Consider the following 22,026-nt stretch of genomic DNA (forward strand, 5'->3'; position numbering starts at 1 on the left):
TCTCTCTCCTCCTCCTCTCTCTCTCTCTCTCTCTCTCTCTCTCTCTCTCTCCCCACCGGATCTTCCCAATTTGCATGCTCAATCGCGGTGCCGGTATCATCGGTAGCGGTAAACTCGCGCCATAATCGCGACTATAAACGGAGGATATCCGCGCGCCGTCCGCATAAAACCGCACTCGCATTTGCAATTGCAACTGCAGCTGCAGCGCGCATCGGCACACGTCTGACACGTAACGGGCCAGCGCCCGTCATTTATATAAACCGTCGGCCGCGAATGGATTCGAGTGGGGAATGGATATTGCGTATATGGAGGGGTCGCGGTGCGCCCCATCCGCACCCGCGCTTGATGGGGCGCCGAAGGGTTGGGCGAGGATAAGCATCCCCCCCCCCGCGCGCTGGTGGGCTGCGAGGGGAGAAGCGCCAAGGCCGGGTGCGAAGTGGGGTAGAGCGAAATGGAGTGACAGTCGTCGAGTAGTTGCGGACCGTAGAGGGGAGTAGATAACGTTAAGTGCATTACGCTGCTGCACCGGCCTCGTGCTTACACAATGACTGTCTCTGCGTTCTCTATTTTACACCCACACGCACGTACACACACACACACGCGCGGATACTGGGAGACCGAGAGTATAGTGGCCACACGTATTCCCATCTCCCGTCCTGTCCTCTCTCTTTCTTTCGCACGTTTTTCATCTCCCTTCCGCCGCTTTTATGGCCTCTCGTTCCGTCTCGTTTATCGCTCTCTCTACCAATTTCTTTCGTTTCTTTTTCCCCTCTGATCCCCGCGCAGGGGGCGGTCGGCTGCGTTAACTCGCCGGGACCCTTTACGTATCATTGCCCGGCCGAATCGACCGAACGACTCGGCGCGCTCCCATTCTATTGGCCTCTATCGGATGCTCTCCATCTGCCGGTCCATGTTGAGTTTCAAAACAAACGGCGGCAGCTCGTCGTCGTCGCCGTAGTCATCGTGTGGTCGTCGTCACAGGTCGCTCTATATATATACGTGTCGGCAGTTTTCGACGTTCTAGCGCGAGCTCGAAACGGGGAAACGCTCGCTCTCGCGCGCACGGCCGCGAGAGCTAGGGTGTGGGATCGCCGCCTCTCTCTATTTCCCTCCGCTTTTACAGCCGGTTTTCCCAGCCTCCGCGCGCGCGACGAGTGTTTGTCCTCTCCCCCGCATCGTTCTTCACCCGATCTCGCTTTTTGCTCCCGCATTCGTACCGGCCATTTGTTTGGCAATTCGCCTGCTTATTCTCGGATGCGGCGATATAAACGCCGGCTATCAATAGCAGAGGAAAAAAGAAAACAATTGGCGAGAACGCGGTGTTACGTGATAATGAAATAATCCATCAAAGAGATTGGCTTGTCGGCCCGATGCGCTCTGCATTTCACATGTCATTTCATTTTCTCATTACTAACTATGCATAATGTAATTATGTAATGATATAATTTTCGTTCGTATTCTCATTATTATATTAGATATCACTTGATTATATCATTATATATGTTATTAATTATATTATATATATAAAATAAATAGAGAGAGAGAGAAAGAGGGGGGGGGGGAGAGAGACCTGGAATTTATGTGTTAAATAAGTGGCATTTAGTTGTGAAATTAGCAAAATGTATCCGCTCGAGCGGAAATACCGCTCGCAACTATTTTCCGTCATATCAATTTTCATCGAATTATCGCGAACGCGAATGAATAAAAGGAGAGGGCAGATACTCGACGCGTTTCCGGTAAACGAAACGAGTGGCAGATTTTCGTTTGACGCCACGTGAATTGTAAAACGCCCAAGATCCAACGGCATATCATCATTTTCGCAGAGGGAGGGGAGGACGTGAATCGAGAACGCGAAACTTCGTCGAGAAGTGAAGCAGACGAGACGTCCCAAGACGTCCGCCGGTGATGCTAGGGAACACCTCGCCTCCGGCGGCGCGGCGATGGAACGGAAGTTCCGGCTGTGCTGGTAGAGCCGCGCGTGCTGACGAATCCTCTCCGTATGGGTAACGCAAACACGCTAGACGACGGTCGTTCGCGATTTCTGAACTCGTCAGCGGGATTTTGCTGATGCCGTACCACACCGGCGAGACCTCCGGGGACCTCCCTCCATACGACGGGTGGTTGCCGTCGCGACGTCGACTCTATATCTCGCAAAAAGAGAGTTAACGGCGCGGAGTTGCTTACCACAGACGACGGTTGTCCCACGGTGCGTCGAAAGTACCGCCGTTAAAACCTTCTCGGCGGAGGCACCACATCCGCGTGAGTGAGGTTTATCAGCGTGAACGCGCCACGGCGATGATTTCCAGAGAGGCCGCGGTTTCGTCTTCACGGGTCTCCTCCAATGAGATTTCCGTCACTCGAGTTCCGTCTTGGCCTTTAAATCGATAAATATTTATTCTCGTTGCGTTCTCGATTGCGACATTCAGCGGCGGAGACCGAGAGCGGTGCGAAATGCCACGGGCGTTTATTCACGCGCGTGTGTTTCCCGTGTAATGCACGTTTCTCGGCGACCATGGGAGAAACGTCGGATGGATTGCCGCGGTTCAAATTTACGGAGAGGAATACCGCGAGGATGTTAAACACATTATCCGCGCCAGCTCGATTGCGGTATTTCGGTAACGCACTGGATAACCGGGCGATCCTGCACTTGAGCAAGCGGCGAGTATGTGGCACTGTATGTGATAACTCGGCATCGAAATCGACTGTCGTAAGATGAAATAAACGAAGCAGCGGGAGAGGACGGGGAGAGGTACGGGGAGAAAACAGGGTAATACTGCGATACCCGATTTAACTTCTTCATGCATACCAATCGGTCGCGGATTTCGGTATCATTATTTTCGCCGTGCTGAAATCCGAGCGGTAGCTCGATAAACGATTGATATTGGATTTCCTATCGGAGTTTGTTGTATAGGTATTCGCGCGAGTTATGGAAAAGCAATTCGACAAACAAACGGATGTTTTCGCAGATAACACACGTGTCTAAAGATATCTTAAAATAATCCGGTAAAAAAGTTTATATATTTAATTAAATATAAATATATGTAATTATTACAAAATTAACTAAAATTATGTAATTATATATGAAATATGCTCATACATTATTTTCTCTCGCTTGTATAATTTCTGTTTGTATGTACAGGAAAAATAGTATGAATTGAAAGATAATTAGAAAGATAATTTTCTTAGAGATATTTTTTACGAAACACTTCTCAAGTAACTTTAAAATGTCGCAATGTCTCTTACTGACAATATTAAGTTGTTTCGAGCTGCACTTGTTTACAAATTTTTACAATTTGTTTATCTGGCGCACGCAGCCGCGAAATTATTTCGCACAAAAATCACGAATATCGAATGTCGCGGCGGAAAACTGAAAATGCCTCATTAAAATTACCGGTCAAGCAACAATGTGCATGCAGTCGCTGATCCGTTACTTGCCTCGTAATATCAGTTCGTAATATCGAGTCGTTTCGAAATGCAAGCACACGCACGTGTCCCGCGCGCGTATCCTTTGTGCAACGAGTGCATACGAATGCATATCGCGCGGAACGATAAATCTAATTCCGCCGGACGAAACGCATCGGGGCGACGTTATACCCGCAATCGAGTAGCCGGACCCGGTCGCGCACGAGCAGTAATCTCTATATGATAGCGAGATTAAACGGACGTGAAGTTCCAACTGTTGCCTCTGGAGATAGATGCATTATCAAAGCATCGCCCGGCCGTTCCACCCCCCTCCTTCCCCTCCCCCTCATAGATCGTGTGCGCGAGGCGCGCACCGCAATAATGACTTCACTTCGTAAATTACAGTTGGATTAATATCGCGGGCGCATTCAAGATATTCGGACATATAGTCCGCGGCCGCAAACTCCATAACGAACACACGAGATCGATTTGTGCGGCGGGCTATTATTCGCAATTTCAGATTTTATCGTTGAATACCTGTCCACGGCGCGCGCGGTTAAACCTCGAGGCTAAATTTCCGTCGCGAGGGGAAGAATGCACATGTTCGAATTACACAGAATGCAAGAGAAACACGCGGCGGCATTGCACGGCGATATAACTGATGCAATTTATTGGAATTAATCCGCTCTCGCTCGCGATTCGATTATAATAGTCCCAGGTAAAGAAGGCGGTGCGGGGAGGAGCGCCGTCAGCGATTCCTTTCACACGGTAAACCGATCGAAAGGATCACGGCACGCAAAAGACTGACAGTGTCTTTGGCCCCGTGTATAAAGCCCAGCCGGCGGTTTCTCTCTCTCTCTCTCTCTCTCTCTCTCTCTCTCTCTCTCCTCCCGGTTGTGTGCGCAACCTCGACTCCGCACACGGGATCAAAGCCACGTCGTAAAGTTGAAGCACGTTGCAAAAGTCGGTGGGAGCGGGAACAGGAGATGACGGGGGCTCGTTATTCATGGCGCGCCGAATACAAAGTAAAGTAGAGCAATTTGGCGCTCACTTGTCGCCGCTGACTGAGGAGGGTAAGGTGCCCGTGCGCCGCTTACGCCGTACGACGTACCCCAGGTTATGGTCCTGACATCGTCGCGTTTCCCACCCGAACCTTCGGTCATACCAGAGGGAAGTCTCGCCTGCCCGGCTCTCCCTCCTTCTCGCCTCCCTCTCCCCTTCTCCTCTCGTCTGAGAATCTGTGTGCCCCAGAGAACCCGGAGTCCGGTGGCCGGCTTGAAAGCTGAAAGCCATCGAGCATCAGCGAGAGGAGATGGTCTCCCGTTTTCATAGTCGGCCGGCGAGAGAAAGAGAGAAAAAAAGAGAGAGAGAGGGAAAGCTGCAGGAAATTTTTTCTAACGTCGTTCCCGGTCGTGCGTTCTTGGAAAATGAGACGTAAAAATAAAGAGGGAAAGAGAGAGAGAGAGAGAGAGAGAGAGAGAGAGAGAGAGCGTACACGAGGGTCTCAGGGGAAAGGAGTAAAAGGGAGAAAAAAGCGGAGCGGAAACTAGCGAGCCGGCAGGAAGATCGAGCTGGGTCGTCGTCGGTGACGTAGCGGGGGGGGTGGATCGACGACGACGGAGGCGGTGGATAGCGGTGGCTAAAAAGTTGTGCTTGCTCGGCGAACTGCCGTGCCTGTCATTCGCACGCTTCCGCGAACGCCCTGGAACTGATTTAAAGACGAATGAAGGTCCACTCTCTCTCTCTTCTCTCGCACGCGGAGAGAGAGCCCCCGGGGATTAAGAGAGAGCCGTTAGTCTCGCGCGCACCGTTAATTGCACGACGAACGTCGCCCTTTGACCCCCGGGAGGGGGAGGGCCTTTGAAGGAGACCTCGGGTCGGCCGATGGAAATTAGAGCTGATGGTGATCGAGAGGTTGGTTTTTACACGGGAAGGACATGTGCGCCGCCGGAGGGTAGTAAGTAATTTCAGCGTAACGACGGGAACGGCGCCTGATTTATGAACTTATGGAGTTCTGGCGGAGCGTGGACCCTCGATAACGAGGAGACAGCTAATTTTCATTAATAAAAATTACGGGATGACGATAGCGATCCCCTTTCTCGATCGTAATTTCAACGATAGATGCGACTCTTTGACTTATCCGGAGTCAATTTCCTGCCGTCTGAAAAATGCCGAGGTACCAATAACTTTAAGTTACAAACTGTTGCAGACAGTAATAATTGCTGCAAATTAAAATTTACGCGCGCGCGAGTGTTATATTATTTCCCATCTCTCTTTCTCTCTCTCTCTCTCTCTCTCTCTCTTCGCTGTCGCATAATTCGTATTCTCCCGTATCACGAAATTTACTGGTATTATACGTGACAGTCGTGCTCGATGACGGCAAGAACCAACCAAATTATCGATATAACGGTGGCGGAAACGGGCGAGAGTGCCACTCGTCCTTATTGCAACAAGACCGTATGGCGTGCGTTTTACATTCGTAAATTCGTGGCACCGGGAGGGGAGTATTTTGCACCGTGGAGATATTGCAGTCGCGAACGCCGCGCAACCCCCGAAGAGAACCGGGGTGTGCGGACGCGTTTCGCAAAAAACACCGCGTCGGTCGCGGCAAAATGAGAAAACAGAATGAGAAACCGGCTCCTACGCTTTCAGGCGGTTAAAATGACGACCTACCCCGTCTCGTAAGGAGGAGGTCCGTCATTAATGAAGTAAGACCCTTTCATCCTTCTCGAGGCGCGCGCGTACGCCGAGGGCGGCTGAAGCCTGCGCCGCGCGCCTCGTGGGCTTTTAATTAAATTCGTTTCTCCGCCGTACTGATGCCGGCCGGCGCGCTTAAACAGCTCGCGAATACAAAGTTCGTATATTTGGGACTAGAAACAGAGCTCCCCCCCTCTTCGTGCGCACGCGCGCCGATAAGTCGGAGCTATGCAAAAAAAAGTAAAGGAAAGAATGACGTGCCAGAAATGTCAAGGGAACGTCGCATACCGCCGCGCGCCGGTTCGCTGGTACATGGGCATCGCTGCATCGCAGCCGAGGGGACGACAAATTCGCGCGCGGTCGCCATCAGCTTTCCCCTTCGTGTTTAAAATTTAAACAGTAATCTAATCACGTCGGGGATCATCCATTATTAAAATTGTCTTAAAATTGCACGACGAATTGCCCAGCGGTCTCGCGGGAAGTTCCACGTGGAATCTACTTCACAGCCGGGCGACTCAATTTATTAAAAAGACGCCTCTCGCGCGTCCGATGTCACGCGGTGGATCCGGATCCTGCACCAATTCCGGTGAGAGAACGCTCTCTCGGCTCATCGCGCGCCGGAAGTCGCACGGTCCGTCCCGGTTCGCTGACGGCGTCGCCGCCGACGGGGGAGACGTTTCGAATACACTCCGGGAAACTCGCGTGTCGCGACGCGACGCACCGAGAATGCGGGAGCGTTGAAGTGACACGCGGCCGCGTCGCTCGGATACTCTCTTTCGGTGTCGGGAGGCTGGGAGGGAAGCAGGGATAGGGGCAGCAGGGGGGTGGCACCCTTTCACCCGTTAAATTACGAAATATCCCACGGGAAATTCTTCAGCCCGGTGCGCGCCGGAAGTTCGGGACCACCGTCCCCGCACACCTCGCACCAGAGCGAGGCCGCACCACGTTGCAAACAACGAAGATAGATGACGCGGACTTTGGCGGCCGGATACTGTTCCGCGTCTTCTTATCGGGCGCATAAATCAACGATTCCATCCTGCCGCGTCTCACGTCCCTCCCCCTTCCCCTCGTCCCGCCGCGCTACTTTCTTTTCGTCCTCTAGAAGCGAGCGAGACCTTCTCTCGCCCTGATCTTCGTCTCGTCGTCCTCGATCTCGCAACCTTCGACGAGTCGATGATGAGAGTTTTGGCATGTTTTCCTACCGCTCGTCGTGTCCTAAATTAGCGTCTTAGCCGCCGATAACGAGTAAACTTATTGTTGATAATCGACGCGACGATCAACGACCACACGTCCAGGCGACGTGTGTGCGTTACAACGACGTTTATTCTACGCCATTAATATCGGATGAAATAAGCTGTTGAATAAATTTACGAACAACTATGAAAATAATTAAAAGGCGGCAAAAGATATTATTTTGTATTTTACAATACCTTCTATACATGTATATGAAAATCTACTTTTTTTTTAAAAGATATATATATATATATATATAATATTTATATATGTAAAAATGGCTTGTACATGTTATAGGCACACAGTAGCGCGAGCAATAGAAATACGCAATTCGAATTTTTCATTATATTATATTTTTTAGTAAAAATTGATGCCATTTTTGTGAACATGTTATTCAGAAGCACACAATCTACGCATATTAAAATTTATGTAATTGTAAAAGACATAAAATGAAAGAAATTATCATATAAAAACTGGTTTCAAGAATCACGTATTTTATTAATTATTATTTTTTTATTTATGTTTATGCAGAAACATATAATTCAATAAAAAAGCAATTATAATATAAAAATACAGTATTAATATTAATATTTAATCAGGACACCGGTTTGATTACAGTATTACATCTTCGCGCCAATATCAATCAATTTATCTGTCACAAAGAGAAAAATTACCAATTTCTAAAATAACATTTTCTCTTACAGACATCAGTATATCCAATTTTAAAAACTGTTTTAAAATATTTTCAATTCAATACGACAATACGTGTATTGCATAAGAAATATATATAAAATCCATCGCGTCGTTAAACAATAATTATGCGGACGAAATAAATTCGCGTATTTTTGTTATTCGCTACTGTATTTATTATAATTTGTACTAAAGAATTTATAATGAATAATGCATAAAAATTTAAACGCAGAAAATTAGGAATTTATTTCAGAGAATATGTTTTATTTATATTAAACACAATTTTAAACTAAATACGCTAATAAAAACACTTGGAAGATTTATTCACGGCTGCGATAAGGCAAGGTAGGTAACTTATCGCGTCTCGTACAAACGCATTATTTCAACCGCGCGACTTTTATTGCTCGTCGCTAGTAGAACAGACGCGAAAAGTTCTTTCGACGTGCGTATCTTCATTGCCACTCGGCACGCCGCGCGCCGCAGAAAAATGTAAAGACTGTCGTGCCTTTCGTGCGACACGCGCACATGAAAAAGCGCGACGTTCGCGACTTCGTGGATATCAAGTAGGAAAAGTTTGCGATAGAGATCGGCCGACTGAACAGCTCTTTCTCTCTCTTTCCCATGTCTTCTCTTTCCCACTCTTTCTATGTCCATTATTCCCCTTCGCGCGGAATCTTCTCTCTCATTTCTCGACTCGTTTATTCCCGACGCTGCATTAACGTCGCGCATCTTCATTTTTGGATGGAATCCAGACACCATCGCGCATCGGGACAAAATTTACGTGCGTTGCAATGGGAGTGAGACACCCGCAAACCGCGCGACTAGGTGATATTCGGAGCGAATTCCGTGACAGCCAGATATAACATAACTTTATTTACGCCGGAGTCTCTGATATTTAATTAGCGTTTTCTTGCATAATGCCGAGCGGCAGCAGACTTGCGCCGAGACGGGAATTAAACTCTTTGACTGCCGCTAATTTGAATTCCTTCTTTGCGCGCGAAAATAATTTAATGTATTATTGAACCATAACACTCTCTGTTATTACACTTCAATAGTTTCTTCACATGAATTCCCCCACTTTCTTAACTTTGAAAAGTAACTCTGACACTCATGCATATATAATATTTTTCATGTGACGTAAGACTGTTTTATATAATTTTATATATTTTTATATTTTTATTACTCTTATTTCACTATTTAAATTAGACATTTAATTTTAATATTTTATATCTCTGTATATTAGCACCAAAAAAAATTAATATCTTGTTTTTTTTTTTTTTGATCGTGCAACAAGTACACTGTCGACGAATGTTTCGCTGCTTCCTGTCCTCGCGTCTCGCGGGCGACACTGGTTTTGAGTGATCACCTAAACCAGAGAGGGGTTGTCCCGACCGTCGCTTTCGAGATGAATCCCCAGGATTCGTTACGCTCTCCCGATTTCAACCCCGTCTCTCCCGTCCTGCGCCCCGCGACCGATTTATCCCCTTTAGTCGAGGTCTGGCTCTCTCGCGGGATTCCCGCAAATTACCAGAATCTGCCGGGCGACGTTGACTTTCCTCGCGCAACAGATTTCAATTATCCCGATGAAAAGCGGTCGAGGGATCGAGTGCGAAATTCGTGGACGGCGAAAATGGATTCAGTTGTATTTGATCTGCAATTCGCACCTACAACCCGCGCACGCTGGCAAGTTCTATCTGCACGTCAGCGAAGAACGCGCGGAAATTGTCTCGGAAGTTGAATTTCGCAAACGGGCGTTAGATTACCAATTCAACTTTTCGGTCGAATTAGCGAGGTATCGTTGACTCACTAAATTACAATTGTAACTCTCTGCCAGATGCCTTTATAAAGAAATATTGTATGGATGTTACCCTGCCACATTTTGCACACATATTCGGCGTCAGTATCGCCAAAGATTCAATGTTCTCTCTCACACTCTCTCTCCCTCTCTCTCTTAGTTCGAATTTTTCATTCATATTATTATCATGCAAGTTAAATATAAGTATCAAAGTGAAATACTAACCGACTCTACTTAGTCATTAGTACTTGGACACTACTGTTGTTCCAAGAGCTTATTTTGAGAATGATACATCTCTCACGTAGCGGCCATCTCGTAGCAGGCAAACAAACGGCGACTCGTTACGGGAGGTCCCAAAACCTCATTAAGACCTTCGTTAATCTTTCTCTTGCACTTATTATTTAGCGGATTAGAATTATTTGGTTGGACGTTCTCGGAGGAAAACGTCTCGCGAAACTTGTCACGGAGAGAAAAAAAAAAGATTGATAATGACAGAGTCGTCGTATTAATCTGCGAGAAAATAAAAAGCCATCCGGAAGGAGTGGCGACGGTCCCTTACCTTTCGCGAGCAGTCGACTCTCTTCGTTGCCCGTCTCGCGCAAATATTTGTGCGACTGAATTGCGACAGTGGGAAGTGCCATTTAAATTGCAGATGAAGCACCCGCCGATTAGAGTTATTAAATTTGAGTGGTTAATTAAGCGAGAGAGAGAGAGAGAGAGAGAGAGAGAGCGCACGGAGGTCCACGTCGCGTCGCCTTTACGCGCCTCTTCGGACGCGCGATAGAGCCGTTAATGAGTCGTGGGAAGCCGGAATTTCCGTGGGGAGTAATACGGATTTTGATAACGTTTATTGACCTCTCGCGGAAAATCCTCCTGTGGCAAATCAACCGAGAGAGCAGTAAACGTGTACGCAAACGCAGATAAAAATAGCGATATGAATCTCGCGATAGGAAGCTTCCCTTTTGCAGGGCATCAAGTAGTACAACGAAATTCGGATATAAAGTTATTGAGAACTAGCCGAAGGATATCAAAGATATTTTTTATTTTACAACAGCGTTTATCGCACACGGATCAGTTCTATGATTTAACGCAGAGATCGTTGAACGCGCGCGCGCGCCACCGTTTATTGACAACGAGATGCGTATACTGCACGAGAGATCGGAAATCAGAAACGGGCGGAAGGAATTTTTTATCCGTCGTATTTGCAGAGTTCAATTGTATTTCATCCGGTTCGTCGAAGGAAATGCGTTATTGGAAAGCTGCCACGCGATGGAAACTTTGTTGAAAACATCGTTTAATACATGTTCTCTTTATATATAGTACATATATACGTATATATAATATATAAAGATACACATACATATATATATATATAAAGAATCTAAAGAAGAAAGAAGAATAAAAATCTAAAGAATATAAAGAATATCGAGAAGACGTGTAACAGCTGCGAGATAATTCCGTTTACTTTCCCAGCCCGGCAAGCGAAGTTTCGCGGGAGTTCAGCGGAGATCAGTGCACTTGAAGAGTTCCTGCTCCCGTTACATAATCCTCAAAATTATCATTAATAATTATTATTCATGAGGTATTATGTAACGCGTATTATTTAAACACTTGGTGTGTATTACGACACGCGAGAGAGCGAAGGGATGGGCGAAAATTTTCGCTCACATCCAAACGGTATTTGCGTAATATTCAAATTTGAAACTTCAAAGGGAGGAATTGGTCGCGCCGCAGCTCACGCTCCTCGCACCTCACGATCTTTGTACGTTGTACAGCGGGGAATTAAACGGCAATGTACAGGAAAGCAAATCTCTTGTCGCCTTATGCAAACAAATTCTTACGTCGCACTTGTGCGGAAGCGCAGGGTGCACGATGCATATTAAAGGATCGCGCCAAGTGCCTCTGAAACGTGCGCCGTTTAAAGGGACCTATGAATCGCTTTGAGAATGGCATTTCTTGCGGACGGTCTATTCCCGCGGAAGAGAGAGAGAGAGAGAGAGAGAGAGAGAGAGAGAGAGAGAGAGAAGACGGGCGAGAGGGAGAGGGAAAGAACGAGCGGGTGATCCGGAGCGTAATAATTCCGCGTCTGTTCTTATCGTTAAGCGCTGTCTTATTGCACGGTTACGCCGCGAACATGCTGTTAGAATTTAATATTATGTACGCGACGATAATTCAAGCGAGCTGAGCGAAGCGTCTCTGGTGTCTTGCATCCTGCAACCATCCACCCTTAGACCCTTAGATTCATTAAGGTGTATACAAGAAGTTCTACGTGATCTAACGAATGTGATCGCAAAAAATCAGTCACTGAATTTATCGTTCTCGCGCGGCGTAAACGTAAGAAATCCAGAGTACCTTGTCGTCATCTCTCGTCCTTTGAGGGACTTCAATGGCACTTAATGGTGTGCTATACTTATGGAAATGTACTTCTGAATATGCATTGTAGTACATAATGGAGCCGTGGAATTCCAAGTGGAATTTAATTAAACGAACTACTACTATCTATGCATGTGTCCCTGCACCAATTAACGTCACATACCGGTCCGGATATCACGAAAATTCGATGGGGGACGAAACGACAAGTCGGCACCTGGGATCGCGTTCTCCCTGCAGAGCGGCCCGCGAGAAAATTACTTCTTTGAACGTAGCTTGGCGCGAGGTCGGACGATCTCGGGCCGAGAGGGATTTCACGTTACAAAGCTCAAGCTGTGCACCACGCGCTTACGTTTCAACTTATTCGTGCGCGCGCGCGAAGATCTGCCGCGGAAGTTCAAAGGGAGTTTCGTGAACACCGTTCTCACCCTATCATCCCTCTACGCCGTCGGGTAAGGTTTTCGTTACGTAAGCCGCGGGGATCTCCTCCTCCCAGCGGCCCCGCGAAGTCCCTCGGAATCTCGCGCGGGGGTCATACGAGATAACGTCACGCTTCACGCACGCCTCTTCTCGCCCCGCCGCGTCGGCGTGATTTCACGCTGTAATCGCGACTGCATAATGTCTCGGCGACACGGACAACGACTGCGATCGTGTACCTTGTTCCTCCAGTTGCAGGAGGATCACGGATGTGTCAGATTGCGCGACGCGTTCTTAACGCGCTCAAGCGGGAACGACCCGATATCGTATGTAGAAGAAAGGGAATAGTATCGGATTTTATCCTACGACTGTGAGGGCTGTATTATTAAACTACGCCCTCACAGCGTATATCGGTAGCTCGAAGCTAGGAGAGTTAATATCGCCTTGCTCTTTGGAGGAAAAAGAAAGAAAATGGTACACGCACGGATCTTATTATTAGACTTTGTAACGTTTTCAACGATCGATATAACTCGAAGCAAGAACACGGCCGATATCGTCTCGCCCTTTGGGTGGCTGAAGAAGAAGAAGAAGATCTCGAGATTCGAAATACGCAAAAACGTGGTGAGCCGTCAAACTTTTGCTGAAGACATATATGTATATAGTCTAAAGCTGATATCGTGATATACTCGGATTGCGCTTTATCGCCACTTGTGCGTGAACTTTCGAACCGTGTATATCACGGCTTTACTTTCGTTTCAATTTTCATCTCCTTTCAATTTCCATTACCGCCTTCGTGCAACCGACAACGTCATAGAGCAACGATGAAAGATTTTTCTTAGATGTTTTTAACTATAATATGTGTGATATATGCACAAATAATTTTTTGCAAGAAAAAAAATTATAGTTAGATTACCAAGTTAGTAAAAAAAAGGTGATTAAATGTAAAAATGATTAAACGATAAAAATATATTAAATCATATTGTACAAGTATGATTTTATTTTATATAAACATTTTCCATTTTTCAATTAATGGTCCCGAAATTTAATCAACAATATACGTATATAACATACACATCCTCTTGAGTGCAATCACGAGATATCATCGAGCAATAGCGCGCGCTGACATCTTCAACGGCAAGATCGTTATCGTCTTACGCGGCAGAGATTGAAGCCGTCAGGTACCACCGCGGTAATATCGATTCCCGACGATATTCACGGGAATCGTCTGATGCGCTACGCTTCGTGCATTAATTACGAGATAACCGGCCGACGTGCAGCGAGATCGACGTGCTCTCGATCGCTGCGGCGACGGGAGTACGTTCGCGGGCTCCTTTCAACAAGACGCGCGCCCGTCGTCGATTGTGCGACATCGCGACGGACGCGCGTTTCCGACAAAGCCAGCGGGAGAAAAGCCCTCGTAACCCTCTAATTATGAAACGTCGCTTGTGCCAGACCCTTCAATTACGCCCTTAATTGGGAATTCGAATTGACTCGGCCGCAATACAAACGGATTCCGAAGCGGAATGCGACAAACGACACGCGGTCCGCCGCCGATCGAAAGCTATATGAAGCGCGCACGCGTCACGGCGTCTGCACGATTGGATTAATTTTTACCGGCGTCGCGCTGCGCATTTTTTTTCACGCGTGCCCTTTGGCAACGCTCGGGTTACCGCGCCAGCGCGGCGATCGGAGACGCGGTGACGTCGATTGCCGAGTTGATTGACACTCGTGTTGATTAATATCGAGTGCGTTGCATTAATTGCGCAGTCCTGCGCAAAAATACGTGACGCGCTTTCAATATAATTATGATAAATCAAGCTGGCGATTGCGTCCACAAATTAATGATGCATATAAATAATTATGGGTAAACGAAGTTAGTATAGAAAGAATTTTTTTAACAAATTACATTTTAAATTTAATTAAAAATGAAACCCGTTACGCTATCCGCATTTTATTTCACATAAATTATATTTCAATTGTACTGTGTACCGTGACATGCACTCGGAGGTTCGAGCGATAAAAATACTTTCGTATTTGTCGAAAATACGAAATGTTACGAAAACTAAGCATTAGGAAAATATCAAACCACGTAAAAAATAAACTGTTCAGAAGACAACAGAGACCGCAGAAGCCATTCGTTGATGAATCCAAACGAATAACAATGTCGCAAGCGAAATACTAGTGTCCCCTATCTATCTCGAGGACCGGAAAAAGGATCAAGCCCGTGGGTAGAGACACCTGCAATTTGATGAAAGCGCCAGTCGCAAAAAGGTCCTCGTGTAAACAGAACGCGAGACCGGGGAGGGTCGGGCGAGAGGAGAGCGCGAGGGAGAGGGTTCGAGAGAGGATCGTCGATGGTAGCGGCAAACCGCGAAAATAACCCTAACAATAAGACAAATCAAATCTTCGGCCTCGAGAGGATTTACCGGCGGGGGTCGGGAAACAGACGCGATTTTCGACTCTCGCGACTTTCTCGATACAGGTGAAATAATAAAACGGCCGTCAATGCCCGCGCTTGCCCGGGGTGTCGGCCGCCGAGGAAAAATGAGGACGGAGAAAATCGTCGGGCGAGTAATTACGCGCCGCGGACACGGGGACGGAATTTCACGGTAATGAGAAATTCTCGTTTTCCTCAACGTGAAAACGACGGCTGTTTATTTTTATAAATGAAGTCGGCTCGAGAAAGAGAGAGAGAGAGAGAGAGAGAGAGAGAAAGAGAGAGAGAGAAGAAAGGGCGGGAGAGATGAAGGATAAAGAGGGAAAAATGCACGATAGAAAATTAGACACGATTATATGCCCGACTGTACGGTGGAAAACAACGGGATCTTGTTGTTTCCCTTTGGCTCTCTTTCGCTCCTTTCATTTTGTCAATTTTCAATACCGCGATTTCACGTGGCCGAATGATTACGCGTTCGCTCGTGATTTATTCTATTTCGAAATACCGAGTGCCCGCGCGCGCGGTAACTGCAGAGAATGCGAAACCAATTTGCGCGCGATTCCTCTCGGGAGGAGGAAAAAAAAATAATAAAGTTTTGTTTTTCCGTATTCAAATCGAGCCCACGTATTTTTCGGCGGTATAAAGCTCGTTCCAAAAATACGATTCTACGATTGTATGTGACTTGTATTTTGTTAATGGGGAAACCGTAGTGGGCAGTAGTGCACGCCCGTATTGGTCGGACAATGGAAATTCAAATTAAGTGAAATACCATATCGGTTGCTTCGGTAACTCCCTTCCTCTCTCTCTCTACGAAAATAAATAAAAAACATAAAGATATCTCTCTTTTCGAGAAAGCTCAGAACAACTTCCTTCTGAAACAAACAAGTATATTTGTTTTATCAAAGAAAATACACAATTTTTCAAAATTAACATTTATTGTGAATTTTTAACTCTTTCTTATGTAATTTTAACTCATTTTAAAATTACGACTATTATAGCTGGCTGATAACATCATAAATTGTAGATAACATCATAAATTGTAAATTATCCATCTGTTAGCTGAAAGTTTCGTAAAATCGGGGGTACACCTTTACAAGCGACCAGGGACGCAATCGGAGGAGCAATCGAGGTTCGTAGACGAGGATCGCGAGGATGGGCGAATCGGCGAAGCGAGAATAAGCGAGACGGGCTGGGAGAAGCGAATTGAGCCTCTGCCAAACGGGGAACCGGTGCGGCGCGGCGCGGGTACGCCATTACATCTTAATACGTCGGCGATGCCAACGGGCGGCCATATCGACGCGTCGTAACTCGCCCCGAAACGTGCCAAAACTAGACAGATGCCTTATTAATAACACTCCGCCCTGCACCGCCGCCGCCGCCGGCTGGATTCGATCCTGCGGATGAGCCACTGACCCGTAATGGACAAGATGGGGGGCCCGACGCGAACCCCTCGAATGGTCCGCCTGGCCGAAAGCATCGCGATATTTTTGCGTCCTCTCGGGATAAACGCCAACGAAACGATCGATTCTACCACTAGGTGATGTAGCTACTGCGATGAATACTTAATTTCTTCGGTATAAAATTGTCTCGAGCAGATATAAAAATTTAAATTGATTTTTCAATATTAATTTACGTTTTTTGAGGGCAAATTTTTCAACTCTTTACCATATAATTTTAAATAGAAATTATTTTAAAATATTACAATTATCAATTTACGTGCCCTCCTTTCTCTCAGGATATATTGTTGCAAAAAAATGGCTAAAAGTTCGAGAAATATGGGGCAGCGCATATTACATTTTGTATGTTTCATTTTGGTTAATTCGATGTGAAATAATAAAAGCAAGAGAATAAGCCTTCGAATTTTCTATTGAAATGTAAGACATTTTATTTAATTAAAATTTTAATGAGAACAAAAGGGAAGATGCATTATCTATTGGCTGTACCTGTTGCGCCCTTTTTCGGAATATTTAAATATATCGTTCTCGCGTGTGTGTTTATCACCAATTATCCTTATTCACGGGAAAGCTCGCGGCGGCACACCCATATTAATTATCCCGAATAATTAACTCGGACCCGCGTACATTCTTCCGCGGCGCTAGAGCATCCAGGGGTATCAAATGAGCGTAATTATGCTAATAGAAAGGTACATTCACTTCCACGTTAAAATAGCGATGATAAAATCTGTCAGTTCGCGGGACGGTGGACAAACGACGCCGCGATAAGTATCGACAGTGCGCTTTATAAATATTTTGAAATTCCAACTAGTCCCCTGGGCTTTTTTAACGATTCACTCGCATAATCTTTTCAGCGACGCTTTAATTTATCAAGAGTATACATACTCGATAACGATGTAAGCCGATTATTGTAATAATTTATTCAAGCATGATTATGAACCCCCGACGTCGGTGACGTCCAGGGCTGAATGAGGAACGGCGCGCCGATGCATATAACGAAGCCTCGTTAAGGAAGGAAATCCGCTTTTTCCTTCCCTCCCCCCTCCAACCCTCAACCCTCTCGCTTGTGCTTCTCTCCTGGGTGGTGCTTTCTCTTTCTTTTTTTTTTTAAATGCGAGGGACCATCAATCCTCTTCTTTAGCGCCGACAGACTCGACCACCGCGTGCTATTGACAAGCGAAAATTCGCCGGGACAAAGAAGACGCGGAGGCGCGGAAAGACGCGGGGGGGGGGAGGGGACCTGCGGGCGAGAGGAAGGACGGGAACGAGGGGGCGGACGTGAGAGCGAAGAGGAGGGAACGGATTGAGGCTGTCCTCGACGTTCCAGGACACCAGTCGTACTTCACCGGGCCTGCCAGCCGTCATTCTTGATACGGGACATTAAGCCCTCGGTGTTTTTCGCACAAGAGGGGGTGGAAAGTAGGCGGGAGAGACGTGCATTACACGGTATGAGTCTTCGCGGGCTTTTGTTTGAAGGTCCAGGAATGCGGAAGAGCGCATTGCGGACGGGAATATTCGCGTTCCGCAGTACAGAGATACTTCGTACGGAATTTTAGAGGGAGAGAGAGAGAGAGAGAGAAGAACTTTCTTTTTCCACACATTCATCTGTAAATCTTAACTTCGTGTACTGATAACACACTTGTGGCACCTAACCGCGAGCGACTGTTGGCGACACGCGCGGTATATCACGCGATGTGCTATCGTGCGAAGTAAACTTGAAGTACTATTTTATGGCTGCTTTATGGCGGACCTTGTATAATTATCTTTATATTCTGTTTGATGGCTTTACGGGTGAATATTATGGATTGAAACGGACATCTTGAGAGACAAACCTTTAATAAAGACCTCGTTAATGATTCCCATTGTCGCGAATGGGTCAATTATATTAGTCGTACTGCCGCCAATTTCCATCACCGGATAAGGAAGAATATAAAACGGTTCGCTTTTGTCGCCCGACCTTCGATTCGGTTAAAACGATTGTTTCATGGGCTGCAATAACGCACCCGTCGACGGAGGAATTTTTCGGCCACGGCTCGATTCCCTTTTCCAGCCCTTTTTCACGACCGCGACCTGTGGCGATTTCTGGGATTTCCTCCCTTTTTCCTCCGGATCTCGTTGATGACGCAGGCCGATAGTGAGTTATAATCCACCGTAGGGACCGCACGTGTGAAGGGTTGCACCGACGCGAAAGGGAGAAATCGGGAGGCAAGAGAGAGAGAGAGAGAGAGAGAGAAGGGAGGACACAGAGCGGAGGCGAATGACAAGAAAGGAGAGAGAGAGAGAGAGAGATATGGCCAGTGTTCAGTGGCCGTTATAATCCGTCCATTGTGATCGACACAATGAACGGTCGGGAGCTCAATTCCGCGTGAAGTATGGCTCCATAAACGGCGAACCGCTATAACTGTGTAATAGATATCGCGTATCGAATATATACGACCTCTCTCTCTTTCTCTTGGTTTCCCGCGTCCCGTCCCCCTTCCCCCGCTGGGGGTTTCTCACCGAGAGCTGCCCGACTCTTTCACGCCTTTCCCGGCGCCGCCGTTCCTCGGTCGCGAGAGAGGAGAGATTGTGGCGGAGGCGACAACGATTTAAGGATCCACCGGCGGAACGAGAGAATTTTCTCGGATCAGAGATAAATCGGGTCTCGCCGTATCACAAGGCGTTAATCGGCTGGAATTGTAGATTTTCAGAATCGATTTAATCGGTCAGCGAAATTTTAATTCGGAAAATTCTGTACAATCCTTGTAACGAGAAAAAATTGACGTAAAATGTTGGAATTATCATGCGGATTCTCTTCGAGACACCAAAAACTCTCTTCTGGATTAATTTGTTATGCTTGATATTTATTTTTCATAATTATCGTGTATCTTCTCTATACTATGTTATTTTAAAAAATACACTATGTACAATAAAATATACTATGAATATGTGTATTATATACATCACCTAAAAATACATTGTTATTTTATTCAGGAATTGTTGTTTTTCGAATGTGGAAATATAGCGGTGGTGCGATATTATTCCAGCATCGCGATTTAAAGCGGCAAGGAACGTATCGCCATATTTTTTCATACTCGCACCTCGTGTTTAATGCGTCGTTATCAAGTCACTAGTTCCCGCGCAGCGTGAAAATGTTGGATTTTGTATTGCGATAAAAATGTATCGCGGCCATTAACGGGCCTCGGGGAATACAGGAAGGCGCGGGAGGGAGGTGGGGAAGGGGTCGACACCGCATAAAGATCGACGGTTACGTGCGTGCCGATAAATTTTTCATACTCTCGTCGGAAAATGCGCAGGTGACGGTCGCCCGGTGTAAGCCCCCGGTTACAACCCCATTTTACGTCGCTGCAACCACGGCGTCGTGTAATTTGAATAATAACGGGGCCACCGCCCCGGCGCTGTGTGTGTGGGTGTGTTGTAACGCGTCCGAGATTCTCTCATTATACCGATCCCGCGGTGTTTTCTAAACGCAAATAGACAAACCCGCGCGGCTTCGCACGCGAGACGCGCTTGCATGCCGCTGTCACGCGTTTTTCGTGGCTTTTCGCGTTTCTCTTCCTCTTGGTTTTCCTCCCCCCCTCCCTCTCTCTCTCTCTTTTGAGGTTGACACGCATATCCAAGCGAAGAAAATAAGTTACGAGGTCGTGTAGAATGTAACACAGAGGGTTAAGCAGAAAAATGTTGCCGTATACATCGCGACGTGTTACTTCGCCTGCGTGGAAGGCTCAGGGCCTCACTCGATTTTTATTTAGATTGCAATTCCTCTAACCAATTCCGATTGATTAAAAAGTCGATTTTTTTTCTCGAACTGAAACTTCGAGATATTGATCATTTTCAAGCTACAAGCAAACAAAAGTTTTCGTTACAGAAACAATCTCTGCATTTATATTTTATTCTCTTTGTACAGCTTTGATCATAAATACAAAGCACTCTCCATTTATTGCATTTTCTTGAAAAAAAAAACCGGTAATAAATGTTAAAAGAACACTAACAAAATATTAAAATTGTTGTAAAAATAAATATTATTTTTTAATAAAATTGTTTTTCCCAATTTATTTCCATTTTAATCAATTTATTTATTTAGATATAGGACGTTTACATCCATTTGTGAGGATGCTTTATATTTATGGCTAAAGCTCTATGTGCAATACCTATATCTTAAATATATAATTGCCCATTAAAATCTCGTGCAAGCTTATAAGAAATATAATTTTATCTCATTTTTGTAATCGCTAAAAGTCATGAGAAAGAATGTGCTCTTTTTCTAAGGCTCGCTTAAAAACGTTCAATATCCATTCAATGTTCAAAGCTACAAATTGAGGCGCAATTTATGAAGTTTACTTTATACACCGTAGGTCTTAAGAAATGTATAAAGGCGCGCCGTTACTTATTTAAGACTGATTCGCGCCGTTCTACTTTCAGCGCGAATTTACAGGTCTTTTTTTTACGCTACCGGGAAAAAAATATCAGGCAAGTTTACAGTGTCGATAACGCCGCGCGACGTAAAACAGTTACTCCCTCTAATAATTCCGGGATTATTTCGAAATTTACCGTGAGCTATTTTCAGACTTACACGTCGGCAAAATTTTGTATCGCGAACAAGAAAAAAAAACAACCGCAGCAAAACGAAATATCGGTAATACACGGAGAGAAAAAACCTGGCGCATTAATCGCCTGTTAAAGAGAGCCAGCTCTTTCGCAGCGACGAACGCGCGCGAGCTCTTTCATACCGTGTGTCTTTTATGCTCAGGCCGTTTCTTTCGCGCTTCTTTCCACATCGTCGTAACGTTCGCAACGATATATCGCCTCCAAGGCGGGAACGCGGCATGTCATGAAACACGAGGGAGATAGAGAAAGAGAGCTATAGAGAAAACGAGAGGAATGGCAGGGAGAGAGGGGGTCAGCAGCGAAGCAACGAGATTTACACAAGACCTCCTCTTCCCCGTCTTTACTTTATTCCACCTTGCCGTTTATGAATTATGAAATCATTTCAAACGTCGCGTCGCGCGCTTCGCAGTCGCGCATTAAAGTAGAAATATTCCTTTTTCCGCAATTACGCTTCATAAGGTTCCCTGCGCGTGATAATGTCCCGTAAAGTGCCCTTTCACGTAATGGGAGTCGGCGTGTAACCGCGGGTCTCGCGAGAAATTGCTCCTCGCTTCTCGTGTCCTTTGAAATTAATTTTTCCGCTGAAATTAATTTTCGAAATTAATCTCTTTCCTTTATGACGTTCCGTGACATTCCAAAATTATATGCATTCACTTAAACCCGTGGAAAATACGTCGAGCTGAGGATCCCTCGGCGAGATTCTTCCACAATTCGCGGTCGAGTGCTTGCGGACACTCGAAATTTCGATATTAAGAATGACATTAGTATTCATATACATATATTAAATAGCGATGTACTAAAATGATTAGACTTTGCGTGAAACGCCTCGTCGTCTCTAGCTGATTACGATCCTTGGTAACCGTCGTGACTATTATCGAACGAAGAAATTACGCGGAATTCGCCGCGGAATCATTACGGCAATT

Source organism: Wasmannia auropunctata, unplaced genomic scaffold (assembly GCF_000956235.1).
Source record: "Wasmannia auropunctata unplaced genomic scaffold, wasmannia.A_1.0 LD335921.1, whole genome shotgun sequence".
NCBI classification, from domain to species: domain Eukaryota; kingdom Metazoa; phylum Arthropoda; class Insecta; order Hymenoptera; family Formicidae; genus Wasmannia; species Wasmannia auropunctata.